Source organism: Hakea prostrata, chromosome 7 (genome assembly GCF_041222555.1).
Source record: "Hakea prostrata isolate BN-2017 chromosome 7, UWA_Hpros_2, whole genome shotgun sequence".
Taxonomy (NCBI): domain Eukaryota; kingdom Viridiplantae; phylum Streptophyta; class Magnoliopsida; order Proteales; family Proteaceae; genus Hakea; species Hakea prostrata.
Window position 1 is genome coordinate 25,204,553 of NC_142606.1, and position 26,672 is coordinate 25,231,224.

Genomic DNA, 26,672 nt, shown 5'->3' on the forward strand with positions numbered 1-26,672 from the left:
AAATAATCTCTACTTGACAAAGTAAGACAACTTGGGAATCATAGGAAGAGAGATGCGATGTGCAATGACATGGCATTATGTTTTGGAACTATGATGTGTTGCAACAAATAGGTTATGTTTGGCACTTGTGCCTACAATGGTTGGGTTACATTGGTGTTAGTTGTGGTGGCCAGAGGGTGATGGCGTTGAGATGGGGATGGGCTTGCAATAGTAAGCAATGGGGTTTTCCAACAGTAATGCAGCGAGGTTGTGGGAATACGAGTCACAGAGTCAGTATTGGTGATTTTGGTGGTTGATGTGGTGGTATAACTATATAAGTGAAGCATGCCAACTTTGAAACTGCCCCTCCTATTTGATCAGAGAAAACTTTATTATCTGAATATCTGCAAATGGGTCCTTTAATTTGTTGAAGGCTGCCTAACACTTTGGATATGAAGATGTTCTCTTCGCCAACATCCCACCTCTTGTTGAATCATGACCATGTTTTAGTTTGGAGTGAAGTGAAGGGCATTTGGGATTGAACCGATCAGCAAAAGAACCAGACATATCAAAATACAATGAGAGATCAGATAAATACATGACAAATAGGCACTCACTCCCAAAATTGCATTAGCTGAACAAGACACCCTAGAACTAGGAAAGCAAGGACTAGAACTAATGAGAGATCAGATAGAACAGATGCAAAATTAAAGAGTCAAGAAGTTGAAAAGGCCATACATAACCATCAATCAGGTGTCATAATTTTCTTGCACAAAACATAACCTTAATGACAACTGATGAAACAATTTCAAAATTCAGTCAGAAAAATAACACTGATAAATTGAACTAAATCATAAAATGCAGTTTACTTAATAGCATAAAATTAAAGAGAGATAGTGATCATTTCACCAACACCTTTAACTGCAAAAACATCTTTCACAGGAGACAAAAAAGGGACCCATAAAATTCTATTTAGAAATTATAACACTCATAAAATTCAAATGAATCTAAGATATAGTAGATATAGGGTATGAGCCACTAGCAGGATACTCAGCCTCAGCACTAGAATGGGCCACTATAATCTGCTTCTTACTCTTCCAAGTAACCAAATTCCCTCCAAGGAAAGTACAAAAAATAGAAGTTGACCTTTGATCATTTTGTGACCTCGCCCAATCTGCATCTAAATAAGCACACAATTTTAGGTGAGAATTTTTCTTGTACAAAAGGCCTTCCCTTGGAGCCTTCTTCAAATACTGCAAGTTATGCATGAGGCTTCTTAGGCGAATGCATGAATTGGATAACAACACCTACAACATAGGACAAGTCCGCATGAGTCACAATAAGATATATAAGCTTCCCTACGAATCCGTCTGTACCTTTAGGCATTTGCCAAATCCTCTCCTTCATCGTTGGTGAGTTTGAAATGAGGGTCCATGGGTCTATCTACTGGTTTACACCAAAGCATTCCAGTTTCGGTTAGCTGGTCCAGCACGTACTTCCCCTGAGAAAGACCGATCCCACGATTGCTTCAAAGAATTTCAACTCCAAGAAAATACTACAAATGCCCTAAGTCCTTTATCTAGAACCGTGTACTAAAAAAATTATTTACCTCATCAATGTGTGCATTATCACTTCCATAAACAATTATATCATGCACATAAACAATTAGTACCACAATTCCAGACTTTGTCTTTCTTACAAAGACAATGATTTAAGTAACACTAGGAAAATCCTACTTCAGATATTATTGAACTAAGCTTTTCAAGCCATTCTATTGGCAACTGTTTCAACCCATAGATAGACTTGTGAAGTTGACATACTTTTGTACAATATCCCCTTGAGCAACAAACCCAGGAGGTTGTTCCATATACACTTATTCGAGCGAGTCTCCAACAAAAAAGCATTTTTGACATCTAACTAATGAAGTGGCCACTTTAAATTAGTCGCCAAAGACATCAAAACACACAGAGATTCAAACAAGCTATAGAGGAGAAAATTTAAAAAAAATCCACACCACAACTCTGAGTATACCCTTTTCCAATCAGCTGCGCTTTAAGGCGCTCTACAAATCCATCAGACTTAATCAAGAATACCCAACGACATTTCACAAGATCCTTACTTGGGGCAGATCCACAAGTGTCCAAGTATCTCTAGAGTGTAGAGCCTCAATTTTAAATTCCATAGTAGAGAGAGAGAGAGAGAGAGAGAGAGAGAGAGAGAGAGAGAGAGAGAGAGAGAGAGAGAGAGAGAGAGAGAGAGAGAGCCTAGAATATGTTGATGAATAGAAGATAGAGATTTGGTAAGGGTACAATATGGATCTTAAAATGTTGGGAGTAAGAATAGTTACCTTTACTCAAAGCAATGGGAAGATCTTCAGGATTATTAGATGCTGGAGGAGGATCTATGGTAGAAGTGATATCGACTGCTGTAGCATCTGACTGTTATTGTTCGTTTTGCTGATGATAGATTTGCACCGGTGGAAATTGAATTGGCACCTCATCTAGACCAAGAAGTATAATAGGTTTGTCAGGAGTGTCATAGTCTAGTTCTCTCTCAGGCAATTCCTTTGAGCCATCAATAAAATGTACCTGCAATGCAAACTGAAATATTTTATTACAGTCTCAATTCTAACGTAAACAAAAATCAACTACTTAAAAGAATAAATAAAAGCGTAGATGACATTTGATATACCCAATGTTTTGACAGTATGTCTATTGAATGCCTACCACTTTTGAAATTATATTTTAGAAACCTAGTTTCATAGTTCCAACAATATCTATAAGTACCATAGGTATCTCTGCCAATGCCGCCAATGCCACCACTAATACTACTCCTAGCCCAATCCCTCTCCTTCCCGAAAGATCTAAAACCCACCCATGTCAACAACTACTTACCATCTCTTGTGATATACTCACTCTCCCCAAGTCCAATCATCTTTTGATCATGACCCCATCTGTTGTGCAGTTTGCAACCATGACCACCCCACCCAACTTACTATGCTGGCCTCTCTTTCCTTGATGTGAGGCTTGGCCTTACCCTTACCTAACAAGAAATTGCATTCTCATATTAAGTAGATGGTGATAATATTTAAGAGAATTCATGCACCATCTACTACAAGTATTATATGTGATAATATTTTCCTCCTGATGTGTTAGAATTGAAATAATCTTTGCTTGAGGAAGTACGAAATCTTGGGAATCATAGGAGGGAGAGGCGTGATGTGCAATGAGATGGGGTTACATTTGGCAGCTATGGTGTGTTGTGACAATAGGTCAGGTTGTGTGCTACAAGGGATGGGTTACATTAGTGTTGGTTTTGGTGGCCAGTGGCTGATGGCGTGGAGATGGGGATGGGCTTGCAATAGTCAGCAATGGGGTTTCCAATCATGAATGCAGTGGGGTTGTGGGAATACGAGTCATATAGTCAGGAGGTCTTGGTGATTTTAGTGGTTGATGCTGTGGTACAACTGTAAAAGTGAAGCAGGCCAATTTTGAAACTGCCACTCCTATTTGATCACAATAAATTGTATTTCCTCAACATCTGGTAATGGATCTTTTCTCATATAGTTTGTTGAAGGCTGCATACACTTTTTGGTATGAAATGCCTTCTTTGCCAACATCCCACCTCTTTCTGAATTGTGTCCTGGTTTTGAGTTTGAAGTGAAAGATGGGGGATTTAGGAGTTGAATTGACCAGCAAAGGAACAAGAAACCTAAGAACTAGGATAGCAATGAGTAGAAATAATGAGAGATCAGATAAATCCATAATTAATTTTTGGGTACATGCACATTGATTTTGAGGGACACATGCAAAAACCAAATAGTTGTAAGTACAATGTAAGTCAAAAAGTTGAAAATGCAATAAATAAAGGAACTAAATTGGTCAAATTAAAAATGGATGATAAGTAAAAGAAAAATCAGAATATTCCACAGCCACAAACATTAAGGAGCCGAAGGAAAGGAAAACGAAAAATAAAGGATTGCTAGTCCCTTCAGTGTGACACCAAGTAAAAAGATGCCATTAATGTCCATTGTGGAAACATCTTGTTCTAAGTGTGAACAGGATATTAAAGATTCAGACCTAAGTAATAATAATTTAGCTAAAGTGTAGCTGAACGGACGTGTGAATAGGTTAGCTGAACGGCTTTGAATATTCACCGTCAGATTTGTTAAATTAAATCTGAATCGTCCAATAATATTCCTATTTTTTCTCCCATTATTTATGGGTTAGTTAAGTTTAACCTAATATCACCGGTTGTGGATTCTTGTTGGTAGTAACATCTCTTTCTTCTTTCTCTGTTTCAACACTTTCTTCTTCCTCGGTTTCTTCTCTAATATAGTTCTTCTACAGGTTCAACACAATTGATTTTCTGGAGAGGAAAAAGGCTGGTTTTTGTGGGAGATTCACTGAACATAAATATGAGGGAATCACTTGTTTGCATCCTTCGAGATGGAATTAGAATAAAGAAAGAGTCATGAGATATCAGGGAAGACGAAAATTTCTTTTTCACTTCTTCAAGACGACAGCAAAAGAATTACTGCAATCAAAGGGTCCAAACTTGATGAATGCAAATGAAAGAATTTTCAGAGCCGATGGAGATGGAGAGGGAACAGAGAAAGAGATAGAGAAGGAACAGAGGAAGAAGAAATTTAACCGTTACTCTAACCACCAGCGAGAATCGAGCGTGTTGTTTTCTTTCTTTCTTTCTTCTTCTTCTTTTTTTTTGGTGAAAATTTAACCGGTGATAGAAGGTTATCTTAATTAGCACATAAATAATAGGAGAAAAAAATAGGAATTTTATCGGACGATTCAGATTTATTCAACAGATCTGACGGTAGAAATTTAGAGTCGTTCAGTTAACATATTCACATGTTTGTTCAGCTACCCCCTTCCCTAATAATTTAAAAGGAAACATTCTCTTTTCTCCAACATCTAGAATAGTTTTTAAAGCACAACAGCTATGTCTCTAATCGATAACTCACATTTACAGCAAAATCCAACAATAATCATTTATGAATGAATGGATCCACTGACCAACTGAGTAGGAAACACATCCAACAGTTTTACTATAACTTTAATACCATAAAGTCGCAAAGAATCCAAACCCTACAACATGACAAATATTTCTAAATAATTACCCTCCTCTCCCTTCCCCTTCCCAAAACCCTAAAAGCCAACCTCAGCAGCCATACATAACCATGAATCAGGTGTCATAGGAGGATCTCTACGTTCAATCACAATGTGCATACCACAATTCATATATGAAAAAATATGTCTCATATCCCACAAAAAATCCATATTTTCTTGCACAAAACATAACCATAATGACCACTAATAAAATAATATCAAAATTCAGTCAAGAAAATAACACTGATAAAATGGAACTGAGTCATAAAATGTAGTCTATTAAAGAGCATATATATATATATATATATATATATATATATATAGGGAGAGAGAGAGAGAGAGAGAGAGAGAGAGAGAGAGAGAGAGAGAGAGAGAGAGAGAGAGAGAGAGTGATCCATTCATCAATGACTTGATTTGGAAACGCATCTTTTGATAGGAGACAAACAAGAAAACCATCAAATTGCATTTAGAAATTATAACACATAAAATCCAAACGAAGATAAAATATAGCTAACTAAGAGAACACAAAACCTGATACACACTGATATCCTTTGACCAAGTCATTTAACCAAAAACCCATCTTCAACAAATTGAAACCTTAGTGAGAACATACATATAAGGGCAACATTAGATTGTATTCAAAAATATAACACTAATAACTCAACAGATATGAAAATATTGTTTTCTTAGAGAACATAGAAAGAAAGAGATCCATAGGTCAAACACCTTCAACCAGAAAACCTTTTTGAACAAATTGAGACCCTGGTGACAACGGACAAACAAAGGTATAATCAGGTTAGACTGAAAAATATAACTCTTATAAGATTCAAAAGAATCCAAAGTTCTAATATACCAAAAGATTAAAACCAGAAAGTGAGTGATAACCACTGACCAAATCAAAACCACTTTGAATACGTCCAACCCTAAGCAACAGCTGACAAAAAAGGCACAATCAAATTATATTCAGAAATATAACACTCATACAATTCAACAGAATATGAAAATATTATCTACTTAGAAAGCAAAAAATCAGAGAGAGAGAGAGGGTTACCCACTAAACAACTGAAAATTAATAAATGAACTGTCAATTTTATCTCTTCTATAGAAAGAGACACTGTGGGATGTTTGTAACATCAATTTTATAACCTCTGAACAATTAAGAGTGAATAACTGAGCTGTCAAAATAAGAGATAAACAAAGTAAATAGGAAAACAAGCCTTCTCAGACAAACCAAAATCAAGTGACCCACATCCAAGGATGAGTTCAGAGGACTCAAGATAACATGCACAACTAAATCAATGTAAAGTTGGGTACAAGGAGACTCTCAAATAACATAGACAACCTCTCTACAAAAGGAACTCTCAGGAGATCAACCAAGAAGACATGGCATCACAACTGAATACCAAAGGAAAGATCTCACCTTGAACATGCAAAGCAGCATTACATCCACGCACAGCACAAAGCTAAAACCGGAAGCTAGAACACCATCGAATCACAGAGGAAACCAACCACCAAGCCTCAAACCAAAGAGCAAGAGAACCAGAGAGGAATTGCAACTCAAATAGAAAGAAAACCCAACTTCAGCATCACTTAGGAGAAAACATATCTTAGGAGAAAGCATATCTTAATTGTGTATAAACTACATTAAATCTGCATGTTATCTTTGCACTGTTTAATTTTTTTCTTCTTCCTTTGTTCTGTGTGTCTGTTCACAATTCCAAATAGTGATTTGAAAACAAATCCTAAAGATTATAAACAAAACTTAAAGCTACAGTTTCAGAATAAAACACTCAATCAGAAGTACAATATTAGAAGAAAAGAAATTGAAGGAATGCACATAAACATGATATTCCAGAATACTAATCTAAAGCCACACAGAATCAAAGAAGAACAAGAACCAGGAATAAGGAGATGTGGCGGGCAGTCGGTAGGTTGAGCTTGGGCTAAACGCATCTTGGACAACATACCCCAGTAAAAACAAACCAATAAATCATCTTAAAAGTCAACAGAGAAGTCAACATTTTCTCAAGGTCAAACTATTGTCAATCACAAACAAGTAGTGGGGATATACCCATTAGAAGATAGTAATGATTGTAATTGATATAGAATAAATAAAATGGCTCGAACTAGTTCGGATAAACCCAGGTCGGACCAGGTCGGATAAACCCAGGTTGAACAGACCAAGTCAAGGCCGGTTATACAAGCGTAAAGGTAGGATAACAAAGTGAATCCTAGTAAATTGATAACCGAAGACAAAGTATTCGACTGGGACTCAATAACTCATATTTGAGTAGGACTCAATCACTAAAGTTCGTATTGCAGTCCAAGTAATGTTTTAGTTCGAGACGAACTCATACATAGAAAACCTATAAAAAGGTAAGGGAGCACAAGAGAAAGGTACGCTGAATAGAACACCACTATTCGAATTATTATTGTTCATTACTTTCTTGTCTTCCTCAACCGGATTCCTAACTAGATCGTCGGAGGTGAAAACTCGACCTCCACGGTCGAGCTCATTCTTGCAGGTTCATCCGGCTGAAGGGACGAACAGGATTGTGCAGCAACAGTAATCAATCAACATCAGGAACGCAAATTGAAGTCGAGTTCTTGAGCTCTTAGGAGGTCTAATCAATTCCAAAATTATAAATCAAACCTAGAGATATAGTTGAGATAATTTGGAAAACTTAGTTCTGTGACTGAAGCCTGTTTAATGTTACTCCAGAAATAAAACTCACAATGGGGAGACACCTATGTCGAAAGATCCTCTTGAGTGGTTCCCTTAAATGCTTCAGACATCGCTCCTACCAATGAAGGACACTTGTGTATACCTAGAATCACAGGGATCAACTATCGGCCAGCTAGTACACAAGGACCTTGCATGAATCAGCCAAGTTCAACTAGGTCAATAGAGTATGGAGATTGGGGACCACTTAAGGAAACAAAAGTTGAAGAAATGACAATACTTGTGCACCCAAAGCTCTTGGCAGCTACAATAGCAAAACCTTTTATTCCGTTCCAACATTGAAGTTAGATGGTTAAACGCATCAAAATATAAAGACTAAGATCCTAGCTCATACCCTGGAACAGAAAGTGCTGAACTCGAACTCCAACACAGACTAAAGCAAGACCAAATGTTAAATGACAACAATAACCCCTAATAACTATAAAGGCCCCTATTGAGGTCAGTCCTACCTTGCAAATGCATCATCAATGAACAGAAGCAACATTTATTAAATGTGTTCATGAAAGTAAACTTTCAATCTTAACTAGAGGCTGAAGAAGAAAGAAGTATAAGCATATCTGAAATGAAGTTAAGATCTACTAGAACTACATACCGACCGGATGGTGCCCAGATCAAATATGCATTTGGACAGGTTCATCATCATCTACAAAAGTTGGACAAACATGATTCTGCAACAAATGCTTAAAAGAATTAATATAACCGGACCATCCAACAAGTAACAAATGACGTGAAAAAAATAAGTGTATGCCATTAAGAAAGACATAAGTTATGACAGAATTAACCTTATTTTTCGAAAGGCTGGCAACTGAATGCAGACAATCCAAAGCAGCTAGGGCATGTACAACAGCTCGAAATTCAGGATAATATTTTAGAGAAGTCCATTAAGAAAATCTCCCATGCAGCCCGACAAGCAACGACAAGTACAATATGAAAAGAAAAGAAAATGAAGGAATGCAAATAAAATACTAATCTAAACCCGTGCAAAATCAACAAAGAATAAGAACCAGGAATAAGGAGATGAAGTGGGCAGTAGGTAGGATAAACCCTAGATTAGGGCTAAACAACTCCTAGATGAGATCTCCCAGTAAAAACAAACCAAAAAGCAACTTAAAAGTTAATAGAGAAGTCAACATTCTCAGATGAAGATCAAACTATTTGTCAATTACAAACAAGTAGTGGGGATACCCATTAGAAGATAGTAATGAGTTTACTGTCTGATTGAATGTAATCAATCAAAATCAGGAACTCAAATTAAAGTCAAGTTCTTGAGCTCTTAGGAGGTCTAATCAATTACCTAGAGATATAATTGAAATAATTTGGAAAACATAGTTCTGTGATTGTAACCTGAAAATGGGGATTTTTAATGTAACTCCATAAATAAAACTTTGAACGAGGAGATGCCCTAGTCGAAGGATCCTCTTAACTGGTTCCCTTAAATGCTTCAAACATCACCCCAACCAATGAAGTACACTTGTGTATCCCAAGATTCACAGGGATCAACTATCAACCAATACACAAGGACCTTGAATGAACCAACCAAGTTCAACTAGGTCAATAGAGTATGGGGACCACTTGATGAAACAAAGTTGATGAAACGGCAATACTTGTGCGACCACAGCTCTTGGCAGCAACAACAGCAAAACCTTTTATTCCATTTCAACACAAGAGTTAGATGGTTACATGCATCAAAATATAAAGACCAAAATCCTAAATCATACCCTGGAACTGAAAGTGTATTGAACTCGAACTCTAACACAGACTAAAACAGAACCAAATGTTAAATGAAAAAAATAACCCCAAATAACTATACTGATCCATTGAAGTCAGTCCAACCTTGCAAATGCATCACCAATAAACATAAGCAACATTTCTTAAATTGTTCACGAAAGTACACCTTCAATTTTAACTTAAGGCTGAAGAAGAAAGACGTACAAGCAATACTTATTGAAGATGGTTCAACATATCTGAAAAGCAGTTAAATTCTACTAGAAATACATACCAGATGACGCACAGATCAAATATGTCTTTGGATAGGTTCACCATCATCCACATTAGTCGGCCGAACATAATTCAGCAACATGTATTTAAAAGAATTAAAAAATAACCTACCTATCCAACAAGTATCAAATTAAAATGAAAAATAAGTGTACTCCTCTAAGAAAGAGATCAGTTATGACTGAATTAACCTTATTTCTCGAAAGGATGGCAAGTGAAAGCAGACAATGCAAAGCAGCCAGGGCTTGTACCACAGCATGAAAATCAGGATAATATTCTACAGAAACCCATTAAGAAACTATCCCATTTAGTCCAACAGCAAGTACCTCTTTGGCGAGTGATAACTGATCTAAAGCTTTCAAAACTTTAGGAGGGTGATATAAAATAAAATAAAAATAACTGTCTTTTTGGTACTACTGACCTCAATCCAACTTAATGGAACCTTTACATTTGAAGGCAACTGCAGCCAAAGCTGAATCAGGTTAACCTCCAACTAAACAACAAAAAGATGAATAAATTATCCAGAAATTTTAAGTTTACTACATAACCAGTACTCACTGAAACCATGAGCCTTGCAAACATACATGAAGAGCCTGAAATGACTGGGATTAAACAATGCCATCAACAGTTGGTAATTTTAGCCATAAAAGAAAATAGTATCCTAAACACATTAAAGAAGAAAAAGGTAGAGTGCATATAACTAACAAACAAAAAGGACTGTGTTGTTATACATATTATTAAAATTTAAAATTATCAAAAAATCTGACTAGAAAAGATTCCTTGAAATTGGTGAAAAGTTGAAGATGTTCTGGCATTTGTGTCTTGAACTCTTGTACCTGCTTTGGAGATTGACCAATTATGACATTTTTGTCGCAACCGGAATGGGACTTTTCCCAAGGACTGTGTTGTTGTACATATTGACCTATCTTGTAGGAGTATAACAACATACTTCATTGGCTTGGGGGTTTCGACTTGGGATTTTTTTTGGGTAAATGTTCTTCCATGACTATTGGTCTTTTTGAGAGATCTCCGATGTCCCTCTCTTCCCAACTTCAGCATCACTTGGGAGAAAGAGTGTTAAACTACATTAAATCTGCATGAGATCTTTGCTCTGTTTAATTTTTTTCTTCTTCCTTTGATCTGTGTGTCTGTTCACAATTCCAAATAGTGATTTGAAAACAAATCCTGAAGATTATAGACAGAACTTAAAGTTGCAGTTTCAGAATAAAACACTCAATCAGAAGTACAATATTAGAAGAAAAGAAATTAAAGGAATGCACATAAGCATGATATTCCAAAATACTAATCTAAAGCTGCAGGGAATCAAAGAAGAACAAGAACCAGGAATAAGGAGATGTGGTGGGCAGTGGGTAGGTTGAGCTTGGGCTAAACGCCTCCTGGACAACATACCCCAGCAAAAACAAACCAATAAATCATCTTACAAGTCAACAGAGAAGTCAACATTTTCCCAAGGTCAAACTATTGTCAGTTACAAACAAGTAGTGGGGTTATACCCATTAGAAGATAGTAATGAATGTAATCAATCAAAATCAGGAACTAAAATTGAAGTCGAGTTCTTGAGCACTTAGGAGGTCTAATCAATTCCCAAATTATAAATCAAACCTAGAGATATAATTGAGATAATTTGGAAAACTTAGTTCTGTGACTGTAGCCTGAAAAAAATGGAGATTTTTAATGTTACTCCAAAAATAAAACTCAGAATGGGGAGACACCTTGGTCGAAAGATCCTCTTGAGTGGTTCCCTTAAATGCTTCAGACATCGCTCCTACCAATGAAGGACACTTGTGTATACCTAGATTCACAAGGATCAACTATTGGCCAGCCAGTACACAAGGACCTTGCATAAAACCAGCCAAGTTCAACTAGGTCAATAGAGTATGGGGATTGGGGACCACTTAAGGAAACAAAGTTTGAAGAAATGGCAATACTTGTGCACCCAAAACCTTTTATTCCGTTCCAACACTGAAGTTAGATGGTTACATGCATCGAAATATAAAGTTTAAGGTCCTAGCTCATACCCTGGAACAGAAAGTGCACTGAACTCGAACTCCAACACAGACTAAAACAAGACCAAATGTTAAATGACTACAATAACCCTTAATAACTATAAAGACCCCTATTGAGGTCAGTCCTACCTTGCAAATGCATCATCAATGAACAGAAGCAACGTTTCTTAAATGTGTTCATGAAACTATGAAAGTAAACTTTCAATTTTAACTAGAGGCTGAAGAAGAAAGAAGTATAAGCATATCTGAAATGAAGTTAAAATCTACTAGAACTACATACTAGATGGTGCCCAGATCAAATATGCATTTGGACAGGTTCATCATCATCCACAAAAGTTGGACAAACATGATTCTGCAACATATGCTTAAAAGAATTAATATAACCGGACCATCCAACAAGTAACAAATGACGTGAAAAAATAAGTGTATGCCACTAAGAAAGACGTAAGTTATGACAGAATTAACCTTATTTCTCGAAAGGCTGGCAACTGAAGACAATCCAAAGAAGCTAGGGCTTACAACAGCTCGAAATTCAGGAAAATATTTTAGAGAAGTCCATTAAGAAAATCTCCCACGCAGCCTGACAAGCAACGACAAGTTCCTGTTTGGCGAGGGATAATGAACTGTCATTTTGGTTGTACTCACCTCAATCCACTTTAATGGAACCTTTACATTCGAAGGAAACCAAACACCAAAATGATGAGCAAATTAACTTCAACTGCAGCCAAAGCTGAATCAATTTAACCTCCAACTAAACACCAAAATGATGAGCAAATTATCCCGAAATTTCAAGTTTACTACATAACCAGTACTCATTGAAATAATGAGCCTTGCAAACTTACATGAACGGCCTGAAATGACTAGGATTGAAACAATGCCATCAACTAGTTGTAATTTCACCTACAAAAAGATAATATTATCCTAAGTACATTAAAAATGAAAAAGGTAGAGTATATATAATTAACAAACGAAAAGGTAGAACTTCTGTTGAACAAATCACCTACAACTTTGATGAAAACATTAGGAAAAAAATAATAACTGAAAAAAAATTCTACCTTATTAGGAGTCCTCACCTGCTGAAATTGTTTCATGAAAACCAGGCATAAAAAGAACGAACATCAACGTAAACCTGAATCCAATCTGAAATTAGAGGGCTGATCTCCCCAGCATATTAGTCCGATACCATAATACTAAGAAAATCCCCAAGTACCATTTACAAATTAGTCCTTTCAAAAGATAAGAGAAGAAAAGAAAACAGTCTCAGGTTCTTATAGATATTATCAAGGACCATTCACAATAGAGAGGAGTGTCCCCATTGTGATGTGAGTTGAGTCATAGAGTTAAGTTAGTTTGTATCTTTTTTTATTATGTTGTAATTAAGGTTCTAACCTCAGTTTCACCCCAGCCCGAGACCCAGATGGGCCAGGTTTCAACCATATCTCAGTCAAAACCAGGAACTTTCTTGAGGCCAACTCGAAACTTATTTCCATGTCTCAAAAGGTTTTCGTGCTGCCCATTTTTGACATTGTGAACCCAAACCATGCACTGTTTTCACAGACAAACACTCAAAATAGTACATGCATATTTAACACAAGTTTGATACTATATTTTATTCCTGGAAATTGTACCAAACCAGAATTGGCACCTCTTGCATATGAAAATATCATTTAAATGTTATTCCATTTACTTGATATTATTCACAAAATAAGCAAATAAATTTAAATCCAATGAAAACAGTCAGATAGAAGTACTGAGAATGGCAAAGTACGTACTGAACTAAAGCAAAGGCAAGCAGACTAGAATTGATTGGTTAAAAGAAGGATATGGAGGGCAGTAAAATTAAAAAAAGTCTAGGTACTGATCCATGACAACTGACTCCATAATATTTCTTTTCAACATTTCAATGTACTGAACTAAAGCAAAGGCTAGCAGACTAGAATTGATTGGTTAAAAGAAGGTTATGGAGGGCAGTAAAATTAAAAAAAGTCTAGGTACTGCCATGACAACTGACTCCATAATATTTCTTTTCAACACTTCAATGTTATGAAATTACATCTATTAATTCATCCAAAAAGAAAAGAAATTACCTCTATTAGATGTGTGGATTGTGATACAGACCTGAATTCCAAATTGTGCATCCCAAGCTGTTTCCAGTAAAGACCAATTAATAAATCAAAATTTTCCTTCGGACGTGTGCAATTGTTGGGTATCTCAAATAAGCAAACAAACAAGTTAACAAGTCACAAAGTTAAAGCCGAAAGGCAATTCTGCACTCACCTCTGGGTTTTGTCCTTTAGAAACATTAAATAAGTCCTCCAAATCCCCTTGGTCTGCTACACCTTTGCATGACCAATAACATTGGATAATGAGACTTTCAAAATCATCTCAGCAGAGCTGAATACACAACCTGCTCCTCCACTCTCCCGCTGCAGTCCTCTTCTTCAATATTGAGTTGCTGAAATTGTTTTCCAGCATCTGCATCACTGAAACAAACTGTAGCATTTTGGCATAGTAACCGTATGTGCACAAGGACAAGATGACAAACTGATAGTATATTGAGCTATGTTCAGAAGTCTGGGAAACATGTGCAGAACTTCATGAAATGCTACAAGTGAGAGAAGAGAGAGAGGGAGAGAGGGAGAGAGAAATGATATAAAATTTTATATTATTCAGAGAAAAACAAGATGAACTGGAAAACTACATTTGGTGTACATCCAAAGCAGTGTTTGACAGATCTTTTTAGGACAAAATAAGCATAAGCAGGCTTATTATTTCTGAGTGAAGACAAACCATCAAAAAGGCAAAGTTTTATTTATTTATTCCAAGATGAAGTATGCAGCGGTACCTACAAAGCATCTTATTAAGGTAAGCTATTTAGATGCCTACATAACACATAAGTAAAATAAGCAGCAATTTGTATAGGCCAGCATTATAGGAAATGCCTCTTACTCTTCGTCATCGTCTTCCTCTTCTTCTACAAAATACACCATCAAATTCTATCAGCCATTACAATACAATTGATATTTTAATGACACCAAGGACTCAATCTATAAAAAGGTTTGTGGATGGGTTAATACCTATAGTTTGCATGTGCACATATCAAGATGCATCCAACAACACTGGTTGATACATCTCCATACATACCAATACGATAAACGTTTGATATGCTCCATAAGAAACCCCTTTTGATTCAGAAACTTAATATAAAAGGAAAACTCATTAACAAGAGTCTAATATCTTCACTTAATCATGGTTTTTTTTCTTTCACGCTCTTGGGTTAAATAAATGAATCAAGGACTGCTATAATACCATGCTTTCCAAGTTTCCATCATCCATTGCTCTTCATGTTTATATGATGATTATATATTGCTTATCTACGTACGTATTTCTTTTTCTTTTTTTGTACCTTGACTATTTTCATGTGTATCTGCAGTGTTGGATATGCATCACCAATAGGGTACTCCTCTTAAAATCACCAAAGATATGATATATGACAGCTGATACTTTAAACCTTGAATTTAATATTACAATATGTCCTGGAAAGACTGTTTAGTACCTCAGATGTAGTGGCAGTCCGATGGAAAATTCTTGCAATCCCACAGTGAATAAGCGGTGACCTTCCTAAGGTTGTTAAAACTGAAGAAATCAAAGACATGACTTTACATCTTGCAGTCACACATGAATCTTTATCACAAACTCCACCAAACTCTGTACAGCTCCACACAGTCCAATTGAATCTGCAATTTCAGAACCAGCATTCAAACACAACATAATGAGCTTCTATCAAACAAAGGATGGGTTACCTGCTAATCAAATGAAAGATATAGTAAGAGTGTGATCATTAACTATAGCAAACAGCCAGTCTCAGACCCAGAATTACTCTTCAACACCCTAAGGACCGTTAACTGAATAATTTAACAGCAGACCTAGGGGGAAAACACAAAGAAAAACAATTCGACTAAATGAAGGGAATTCATGAACCATTGACAAGGGGGTAGTCAAAAACCACCACTATAACACATTAACCATGTAGCCTACACAACTGGCCCACCCGTTTGACTCAATCACTTCTGAATATGTAAGGGCGCACAATAAGCTGAAACCCACTTTGGGTTGTTGAACTGGTCTTTGGACCCAATTATTTCTGACCATCTGTGTTTCCTTTTCAACATATACTAGTACCTTTGAAAACTCATCAACTGCTTTCATTTTTCTTTTCTTCTATGTCTTTTTATCTTCTTCTTTCAGTGGGGTGTGGGGGATTGGTAACGAGGACTATCAACCACCAGCGATGAAATGCTAGTAACCAGTCTATTTCCTAAAACCAAGATAAAATCTCCATTCAGTCTCCATCTGTATAATAATGTACTTTAACATCTTTGAGCATGAAATAGTAGGCTTTCTGATAGAACTTGACATCCTTTCCCCTTACTTGCTATGAAACAAACTCCATAATTGCAAACTTCGCAGCCAATAATAAGTTCAAGAAGCACAAAAGACAGAGACTCGCCAAATAAAGGAGCACAAAGACAAGAGATGAAAGAAAATACACACAATCACCCTCGGCTCTCAATGGAATTTCATATCGGGTGGGAACATCTTAGTAAGAAGATACCAACGGAGGACAACATCTAGTCCTTTTATGACGTCGGCCAGTTGTACATTAAAAAAAAACAGAGCCCTAAGGAAATCAATACATTTTTCTATGGATTTTTTTCCTATGTAATGCAAAATGGAGACAACCATTCAAAGAGAAGGCAACAATAAGAATAAATAAATAACTCTGATTCAAGATTACTATGCAAGAAACAGGCAAAGCAAAAATAAAAGGCTTTATTACACAGGGAAAGTACAGATATGGGGTGGATAGGTTTCTTCTACCTGATTAATCAATACATTAAACCCCAATACATCCAATTCCCATCCCCATATCAGAAATCTATTTACACCTCACCAATCATAACTTTTCCAAGTTCCTGGCCTTCGCTATAGCCAGATCAAGCCAGACCAAAGAGCTCAATTGATAACCAAATTAGACAGCCCAACATGAGTGAAGCACTCAGATCTCAATAAATCAATAGGACGCACAGTCGATTTACAAACAGAAGAGAGAACGGTGAGTGAATTGATGGTAACCGGAGGACGTAAAGTAAGACGAATATGCGAAACGGAAGGATAACGATCAAGGATTGTGGTGAGCAACTCAGCTTCAAAGTCTTCCAGTGTCGAGCCTTGGAAACATAAAAAGATTTGCAAACCAAAGAAAAGTATTTCCTGTCAAGACTAGTCAAGGAATTCGAGGATAGAGAAGACTTTAGTGAGAGGATCAAAAGGATTGAAGTCGAGACATCCCAAATCTTATTGACAATTATTGAAGTTCCGATTTGTTTGCAGAGATTGCTATTGTTGTTAGTGAGTTCATCAGAACAGCAACAGATTTAAGAGCTTTGGTAGAAAAGACCGAAGAAGATAAACAATGGGAGCGAATTGGCTGGGGAGAGGGAGCGTCCAACGGTTTTATTGAATGAAGTGTAACGGTCAGATTTTTAAAACTTCAAAATTGAATGAAGAATAACGATCGTTTTTTCTGAAAAAGAAAATCAAATCAAGTTCAACCTTTAGACTTCCAGACATGCACTCCTCCATCAACTAGTCTCCATACATGCACTCCTCCATCATTTGACATGCATTTGTTTTTATGCACATCATTGTATAACCACCATGTATCATAAATCAAACAATTAGGCCTCCTATCCAATAAAAAAAGACGTAATGCAATGTGAAGAGAAGTACCGATCAAGGTGTCAAAACCGTGCAATCCTCAGCTTGGTTTCAACAGTTATGTTCATTGTGCAATACCATGTAAATGTTGTGCATCATATATCAAATAATCATACTTCTTATGCTAGAAAGGCTGAAATCTTGCATTGTGAAAGTGAAGTAATCAATTAAGGCACAACAGAAGTAGATCTACATATAGACCAAGATGCAATGCAATAAAAATGTTTTATCAGTGTTTGCTCTTAAGCACAGTCACAACTCACAACCATCACCTAGCATTACAACCAACATTAAAGGATAGAAACATATATTTGAAGATTTTATGCTTATTTAAGCACCACTAAAAAGAGAAAACCTTTCATTTAGAATGGTTATATAATTTTACCCTTATAGGATACTTATCAACTAGGTTAGGAAGGGGGAGGGAAACAAAAAGAACCACACTCATCCTTTATAGTATATACCAATCTTTTCTTCTTTCATTTGGAAGTGGGCTGAAGTGCCAAATTACTAAAGCACATAGAATAGCAATAACATTGAGCAATTTAAGAACATTATGTGTGGACATCAAACATAATTATTTGAAAATCAAAATTTACTTAGAACATTCTGATGAAATTAACAAGGTGATTATCATATATAACAACCATTCATTCTCAGCCTAAGGGGAAATAACAACCATTTTATATGCTTTACAATAAACAAATCAGCCAATGTTTTGAGAATTTCAGTAGGCAGATTAAAGCAGTCACATAAACTCAAATTCTTGAAAGAGATATAAGACATGCCATACAGTAATATGATAAAATAACTACTGAGACTTTGACTGAGACCTGATAGTCAAATCTAGAGTTGCCACTATGATTCTGGCTTTCAGGTATCCAGAATGGTAGACAAATCAGACTTTTAAGGATCCAAACCTAGCACAACAGACAAACAGATTAGTAACAGATCTAAATAATAACAATATAATACCAATCTGAACTCGAACTGAAACAGAAGACTAGATACATAGATTTCAAATATTAGACTAATGGGACACTCAGGGAATCAATGTGAAAATCAGATTGTGAACAAAGGAATAGATTTAGGGTAAGAAATCAGAATTGAAAACCATGTTAAAAATTTAAATTTTATTTTCAAAAAATCTTACTAGAAAATTCCTTGAAATTGATGTCAAGTTGAAGAGTATCCGTGTCTCGAATTCTTGTACCCATTCGCAGATTGACCCATTATGACATTATTGTTGCAACCTGAATGGGACTTTTCCCAAGGATTATGATGGTAGAGTAGGGCTTGGACTTATCAAGCCTATTTTGGGGGTGCAGAGGCAAAACCAAGGCGTACAATACAAAATGACCTCTTCTAGGAGTATTAACATACTCATGTGGCTTGTTGTATAAGAAAGTGAAACAAGAGGTTTGGGGATTTTTTGAGTTGGACTTATCTGGGTAAATGTTCTTTCATGACCATTGGTCTCCTTGAGAGATATTTGATGCCCCTTTCTTCCCAACTTCAGCATCACTCGGGAGATACCACATCATAATTGTGTATAAATTACATTAAATCTGCAATTGAACTTTGCTCTGTTTCATTTTTCATTCATTTGTGTTTCTTTGGTGTTTGTGTACACAATTCCAAATACTGATTTGAAAGCAAATCCTGAAGATGATAAACAGAACTTAAAGCTGTAGTTTCAGAATATAATACTCAATTAGAAGTACAATATGATAAGAAAATAAAATGAAGGAAGGCAAATAAATACTCAATCAGAAGTACAATATGATAAGAAAATAAAATGAAGAAATGCAAATAAAATACTAATCTAAACCTGTGCAGAATCAACAAAGAATAAGAACCAGGAATAAGGAGATGAAGTGGGCAGTAGGTAGAATGAACCCTAGACTAGGGCTAAACAAGTCCTGGATGAGATCTCCCAGTAAAAACAAACAAAAAATCATCTTAAAAGTTAATAGAGAAGTCAACATTCTCAGATGAAGGTCAAACTATTTGTCAATTACAAACAAGTACTGGGAATACCCATTAGAAGATAGTAATGAGTTTACTGTCTGATTTAATGTAATCAATCAAAATCAGGAACTCAAATTAAAGTCAAGTTCTTGAGCTCTTAGGAGGTCTAATCAATTCCCTAGAGATATAATTGAAATAATTTGGAAAACTTAGTTCTGTGATTATAGCCTGAAAACAAGGATTTTTAATGTAACTCCAGAAATAAAACTATGAATGGGGAGATGCCCTAGTCGAAGGATCCTCTTGACTAGTTCCCTTAAATGCTTCAAACATCACTAGATTCACAGGGATCAACTATCGACCAGTACACGAGGACCTTGAATGAACCAACCAAGTTCAACTAGGTCAATAGAGTATGGGGACCACTAGAGGAAACAAAGTTGAAGAAACAACAATACTTGTGGGCGAACAAAGTTGAAGAAACAAAGTTGAAGAAACAGCTCTTAGCAGCAACAACAGAAAAACCTTTTATTCTGTTTCAACACCGAAGTTAGATGGTTACATGCATCAAAATATAAAGACATAAATCTCAAATCATACCCTGGAACTGAAAGTGTATTGAACTAAAACAAGACCAAATGTTAAATGACAACAATAACCCCTAATAAGTAATAACTATAAAGGTCCATTAAAGTCAGTCCAACCTTGCAAATGCATCACCAATAAACAGAAGCAACGTTTATTAAATTGTTCACGAAAGTACACCTTCAGTTTTAACTTGAGGCTGAAGAAGAAAGACGTACAAGCAATACTTAATGAAGATGGTTCAACATATCTGTAAAGCAGTTAAATTCTACTAGAAATGCATACCAGACGACGCACAGATCAAATATGTCTTTGGATAGGTTCATCATCATCCACATTAGTCGGACGAACATAATTCAGCAACATATATTTAAAAGAATTAAAAAAATAACCTACCTATCCAACAAGTATCAAATTAAAATGAAAAATAAGTGTACTCCTCTAAGAAAGAGATCAGTTATGACTGAATTAACCTTATTTCTCAAAAGGATGGCAAGTGAAAGCAGACAATGCAAAGCAGCCAGGGCTTGTACCACAGCATGAAAATCAGGATAAAATTCTACAGAAGCCCATTAAGAAACTATCCCATTTAGTCCAACAGCAAGTACCTCTTTGGTGAGTGATAACTGATCTAAAGCTGTCAAAACTTTAGGAGGGTGATAAAAAAAACTGTCTTTTTGGTACTATTGACCTCAATCCAACTTAATGGAACCTTTACATTTGAAGGCAACTGCAGCCAAAGCTTAATCAGGTTAACCTCCAACTAAACAACAAAAAGATGAATAAATTATCCAGAAATTTTAAGTTTACTACATAACCAGTACTCATTGAAACCATGAGCCTTGCAAACATACATGAAGAGCCTGAAATGACTGAGATTAAACAATGCCATCAACAGGTAGTAATTTTAGGCATAAAAGAAAATATTATCCAAAACACGTTAAAGATGAAAAAGGTAGAGTGTATATAACTAACAAACAAAAAGGCAGAAAAAGAACAAACATCAACTAAATCCTTTATCCAATCTGAAATTTGAGGCTAATATCCCTAGCATATTGGTCCAATTACCCTACTACCAAGAAAATCCCCAAGTACCATTTCAAAATAAGACCTTGCAAAAAGAAAACAGTTTCAGGATTTTATAGATATTATCTAGGACCATTCACAATAGAGTGGAGTGTCCCCATTATGAAGTGAGTTGAGTCATAGATTTATTCAGGTTCGTATCTTTCCTTATTATCTTGTAATTACGTGTAAGGTTATAATATGAGGTTCACCCCAGCCCTGAGACCGACATAGGCCAATTTTCAACCATATCACAGTCAAAAGTTTTCCGTGAGGCCCAGTTTTGGCTTTTGAACCCAAACCACGCATTTTCACAAACAAACACTCAAAATAGTACTTTCATATTTTACATGAGTCTGATACTATAAATTATCGGGCAAATTACATATAAACCCCTGATTTTGAATCAATTACATCCACTACCCTGGGAAAAAATCAATTACAAATGCCCCCTACTGTTAAGTATTGTGGTTAAATGATGATGTCATCGGTTAGCAAATATATTAAATGCCCATTTTATCCTTCTTTCTTTTGGTGCCCTTTAAAGGGAAAATGACATATAGACCCCCTGGATTTTGAATCAATTACATCTACTACCCATGGAAGAAAATCAATTACAAATGCCCCTTGTTTTTAAGTGCTGGGGTTAAATGATGATGTATTACTCTAAACTAAAGGAAGTGGTATAAGAACCCCTAGAACATAGTAAACTGAGAAAACTGTAACTTGATTTTCAATAATAAAATACCTTTCCATAAAAAAAAAGGAAAAATGTTCCTATTTGCTATTTTATGAACTTTTTCAATTTTTAGAATAAAGAAGGGTAAAATGGGTATTTAATGTATTTGTTAACCGATGACATCATCATTTAACCCCAACACTTAATAGTAGAGGGCATTTTTATTTGATTTTTTTCTGGGGTAGTAGATGTAATTGATTTGAAATCCAGGGGTCATTATGTAATTTGCCCTATATTATTCTTGGAAATGGTACCAAGCCAGAATTGACATATCTTATATATGAAAATATCAATTAAATGTTATTCCATTTACTAAAGATATTATTCATAAATAAGAAAATACATTTAAATCCAATAAAAACAATTAGATGGAAATATACAGAACAACAAAGTACGTACTGAAATAAAGCCAAGGCAAGCAGAGTCGAATTGAGTGGTTAAAAACTTAAAATAAAGTCTATGTACTGATCAATGACAACTGACTATATAAATATTTCTTTTCACCACTTCAATGTTAATGAAATTACTTCTATTAATTCATCCAAAAAGGAAACTAAATTACCTCTATTAGATGTGTGGATCGTGATACACTCTGAATTCCAAATTGTGCATCTCAAGATGTTTCCTTGGTAAAGACCAACTAATAAATCCATTTTTCCTTTGTTATTTTAACTGCCGCCTGATCTCTAGCAACCTGTGTAATTGTTGGGTATCTCAGATAAGCAGATAAACAAGTTAAGGTCACAACGTTAAGGCAGAAAGTAGATCAAGGACAGAAACTATCAGACAATTCTGCACTCACCTCTGGGTTTTGTCCATTAGAAACATCATATAAGTTCTTCAAATCCCCTTGGTCAGCTACATTTTTGTTAAGAAAAACAAGAAGTTTGACCAATAACATTGGATGATGAGACTGTATAAAAAAACCTTCTCAGCAAATTTGAATACAAAACCTGAACCACTCTCCCACTGCAGTCCTCTTCTTCAATGTAGAGTTTCTGAAGTTGTTTTCTAGCATCTAAAGTAGCATGCATGACTGAAACAAACTGTTGCATTTTGGCTTAGTAAACGTTGTGAACCTTCCTGCAAAATGTAGAAATCACACTTGTCATCAACTGCTCCCCATCTCGGGCAATCTTTTCACCCTCCCCAAGTCCAATCCTCTTCTGATAATTTAACTCCCTCACAAGTATGCAACCTGATGACCACCCCATCTACTCTTGCTATAACCTGACCTCTTTATCTTTGGTCTGCGGCTAGAAATGACTCCTCCAACCATATCTCACCCCTTGGTGAATCGTGATCTGGTTTTGAGTTTGGATGATGTGAAAGATGGGTGTTTGGTTGTTGAAAAGATCAGCTAAGAAACAAGACATGTACATAAGACATAGGAAAACATGGAGTAGATTTAATGAGAGATCAGATAAGTATAAGACATAGGAAAACATGGAGTAGATTTAATGAGAGATCAGATAAGTATAATAAATAGGCACACACTCTCAAAACTGCTCTATCCGAAAAAGACACCAAAGAACTAGGAAAGCAAGGAGTAGAACTAATGAGAGATTAGATAAATGCATGGTAGATTTTTGGGTACATGCACACTTAATTTTTTAGGGACATGCAAAAACCAACTAATTGTAGGCACAATGTAAGTAGAAGTTAAAAAAGAAATAAACAAAGAAAACTTAATTGCTTAATAAAAATGGATGATAAGTAAAAGAAAATCAGAATATATCACGACCAACAAACATTAGTCAACAAAACAATTTCTTAAAAAAATTAAAGAAGGGCCAAAGGAAAGGAAAACTGAATGGTAGGAAAATATTTCCTTCCCTTCTGTGAGACCCCAGCAAAAAAAGATGCTATTAATGTCCATAGTAGAAATCTCTCATTCTAGGTTTGATCAGAATATAGAATCAACTTACATAATGATAATCAACAGATTCAAAACAGAATACACTGAGCAAAAAGCTAAAAGGGAACATTCTCTTTATTCCAAAATCTAGAAGAGTGTCTAAAGCACAACAGCCAAGTATCCAATCATGAAGTCAAATTTGTAGAAAAAGGGATAGCAGGAAAATGGTTACATCCCTTCTGTGTGACACTAGCTAAAAAATATGCTATTAATGTCCATAGTAGAAATCTCTCATTCTATGTTTGAACAGGATATAGAATCAACTTGCATAACAATAATCAGAAGATTCAAAACAGAATACACCAAGCAAAAAGTTAAAAGGGAACATTCTCTTTTTTCAAAATCTAGAACAATGTCTAAAGCACGACAGCCACCAATGAACTCAAATTTGTAGTAAAACCAAACAATAAGTATCTAGGGATGCAATAACCAACTGAAGAGGAAACAAATTCAATAGTTTTAAAATTTTAATATCTAACATCGCAAAGAATCCAAACCCTTCAACATATTAAATATTTCAAAAGAGTTCCCCTTCCCTCCTCCCTTCCCCCCCCTCCACACCAAAAAAATCACCGACATCAACAACTATACATAACCGTCAATCAGGTGTCATAAGAGAATCTCTACACTCATCACAATGTGCACACCATGATTCATATACGAAAAATTAGGTCTCAAAAAGTCTCATATCCAACGAGGAATATTTTCTTGCACAAAACATAATGTTCCGACAACTGATAAGTTCATGTCAGAAAATTAAACCAATAAAATTCGACTAAAACATAAAATATAGCCGTGATCCTTTGACTAAAACCTTTAACAGGAAACCCATGTTAAACAAATTAAAACCTAGATGACAGCAAACAAATAAGGGTACCATCAAATTATATTCAGAAAATATAACACTCATGAAATTTAAAGGAATCTAAAATAGAGCCCACTAAGAGAGCATAAAACCAGAAAGAGACCGATATCCTTCGACCAAGTTCTTTAACCATGAACCAACATGAAAAAATCGAAACCTTAGTGACAAGTGACAACATATATATAAGGAATGACAGATCGTATTAAAAAATATAACACTTAAAATTCAACGAAATCTGAATATAGCCTTCTTAGAGAACAGAGAGAGAGAGAGAAATTGGGAGAAATCCTCATACCAACCACCTTCAACTGGAGAACACCTCTGAACAAATTGAGACCCTGATGAAAACGCACAGATTAAGGCACCGTCCAAACCTTAGCAGGAATTGACAAAAAAGGCAGCAACAAGTTATATTAATTAAATTATCGTAGTATAGGTGTAAAGGGTTTGTGTCGTTTCCGATACTTATCTTTATACTTACAAAATTTATTCGTTATTTAAGGGTAATGATGGGTATTGGTGTTATTGGTATTGATTTCATGCACTGACTCAGTGATGGGCGAACTTGAATCAAATCCAGAATCAAACTCATCCTGAATCGTTTTGGTGAGTGGTATTGGAGGCAGATGCTTCTACAGATTTTGCAGGAGTATCCAGAATGATGAGGTTGCTTAAACGGGATTCAATCTTATTAAGCATTTCAGATTTGCTTAATTGTTCAACAATTTTAGGACTTCCACCTTTAAGACCTTCTTTGTTTTTAAAAGGGGCAGCTAAAACATCTACACCTTCAATGTTTAATTTGATTTGGTCCATTGGAGGATGGACAGAGGTTATTGTTTCTTTGGTTTTGTTGGCGAGCCATTTCTTGAAAGGGTAAATCGTTTGATTTATGGTTCCATTGGTCCATGGATAATCTATCTGATGTTCCTCAGCATAAGAGGCGAACCAAACAAAGAATCTCATGTTAATTTTGTATTGTTTCATATCGTGATACCAAGCATCACGAATCTGAATTTTTTCAGGAAGATTAAATTTATCATTAAACCAATCTTTCCTAAGGGCATTGTCAGGGCTGCTAAAGTCTTGCCGGAGCAACTCTTTATAGATCGAGAAAGGTCGATCGGACATAATCATCATTAATGATGAATTCCTTGGGGGAACTTCCATAGCCGAAGGAGTCGGTGACTCGGGATCAGCTTGGCTTTCCTCAGATTGTTCATATTGGTCTTCCTTGGTGTAAACACCATGGGCAATTTGATTATTGGTGACCAGCTTGCTAAGTTTGATAGTAGGTTCTAACATTAGACTACTAGAATCAGAGTGAATACTTGAGCAAGAAGCTCTTGATGGTTGGTGGTATTTCATTGACTGCGAGGATTCACCTCGTAGTCTGCCGGAGAGGTTCATCCGGTCAAAAGACATTGTCACCAGTCCAGATAGGTCATGTGTTATTGATGCAATGGTAGAGGCAGGTTTGACCTGAGGCTGCATAACCTGAAAGGTCCATTGTGCGGGAAAACTAACCTCTTCCCAACGAACGTACTTGGGTTGAATCGTTCTTGATTGGCAATCAAAGCCTTCAAAGAACTCCGTTCGTCCTCTGGTGGATTTCTTAAGGGCTACAGATTTCATAACCTTGTATTGAATCCTGTACACTAAGAAAATTGGTATGGATCCAGGTTTCATGTCGTAACCACTGGTTTGGAGGTTAACAACTAATGAATCCAAAATGTTTTTATCATCGAGGGATATTGTTAAATTTGGGAAATGGTTAAAGAAGATTGGTCCACGATAAAGACTTGTCTCGACCGCTTCTAACAGGGAATCCTGAAATTGGGTAAACCTTTGGTCTCTAAGGGCCAAAATGAGGGAAGT

At 35.9% G+C, this 26,672-nt stretch overlaps 1 pseudogene; it reads right to left on the reverse strand.

Annotated features, from left to right (window-relative positions):
• Window positions 1-986: 986 nt before the first annotated feature.
• Window positions 987-23,225, reverse strand: LOC149010783 (DNA mismatch repair protein MSH3-like; annotated as a pseudogene).
• Between the last annotated feature and the right edge of the window lie 3,447 nt (window positions 23,226-26,672).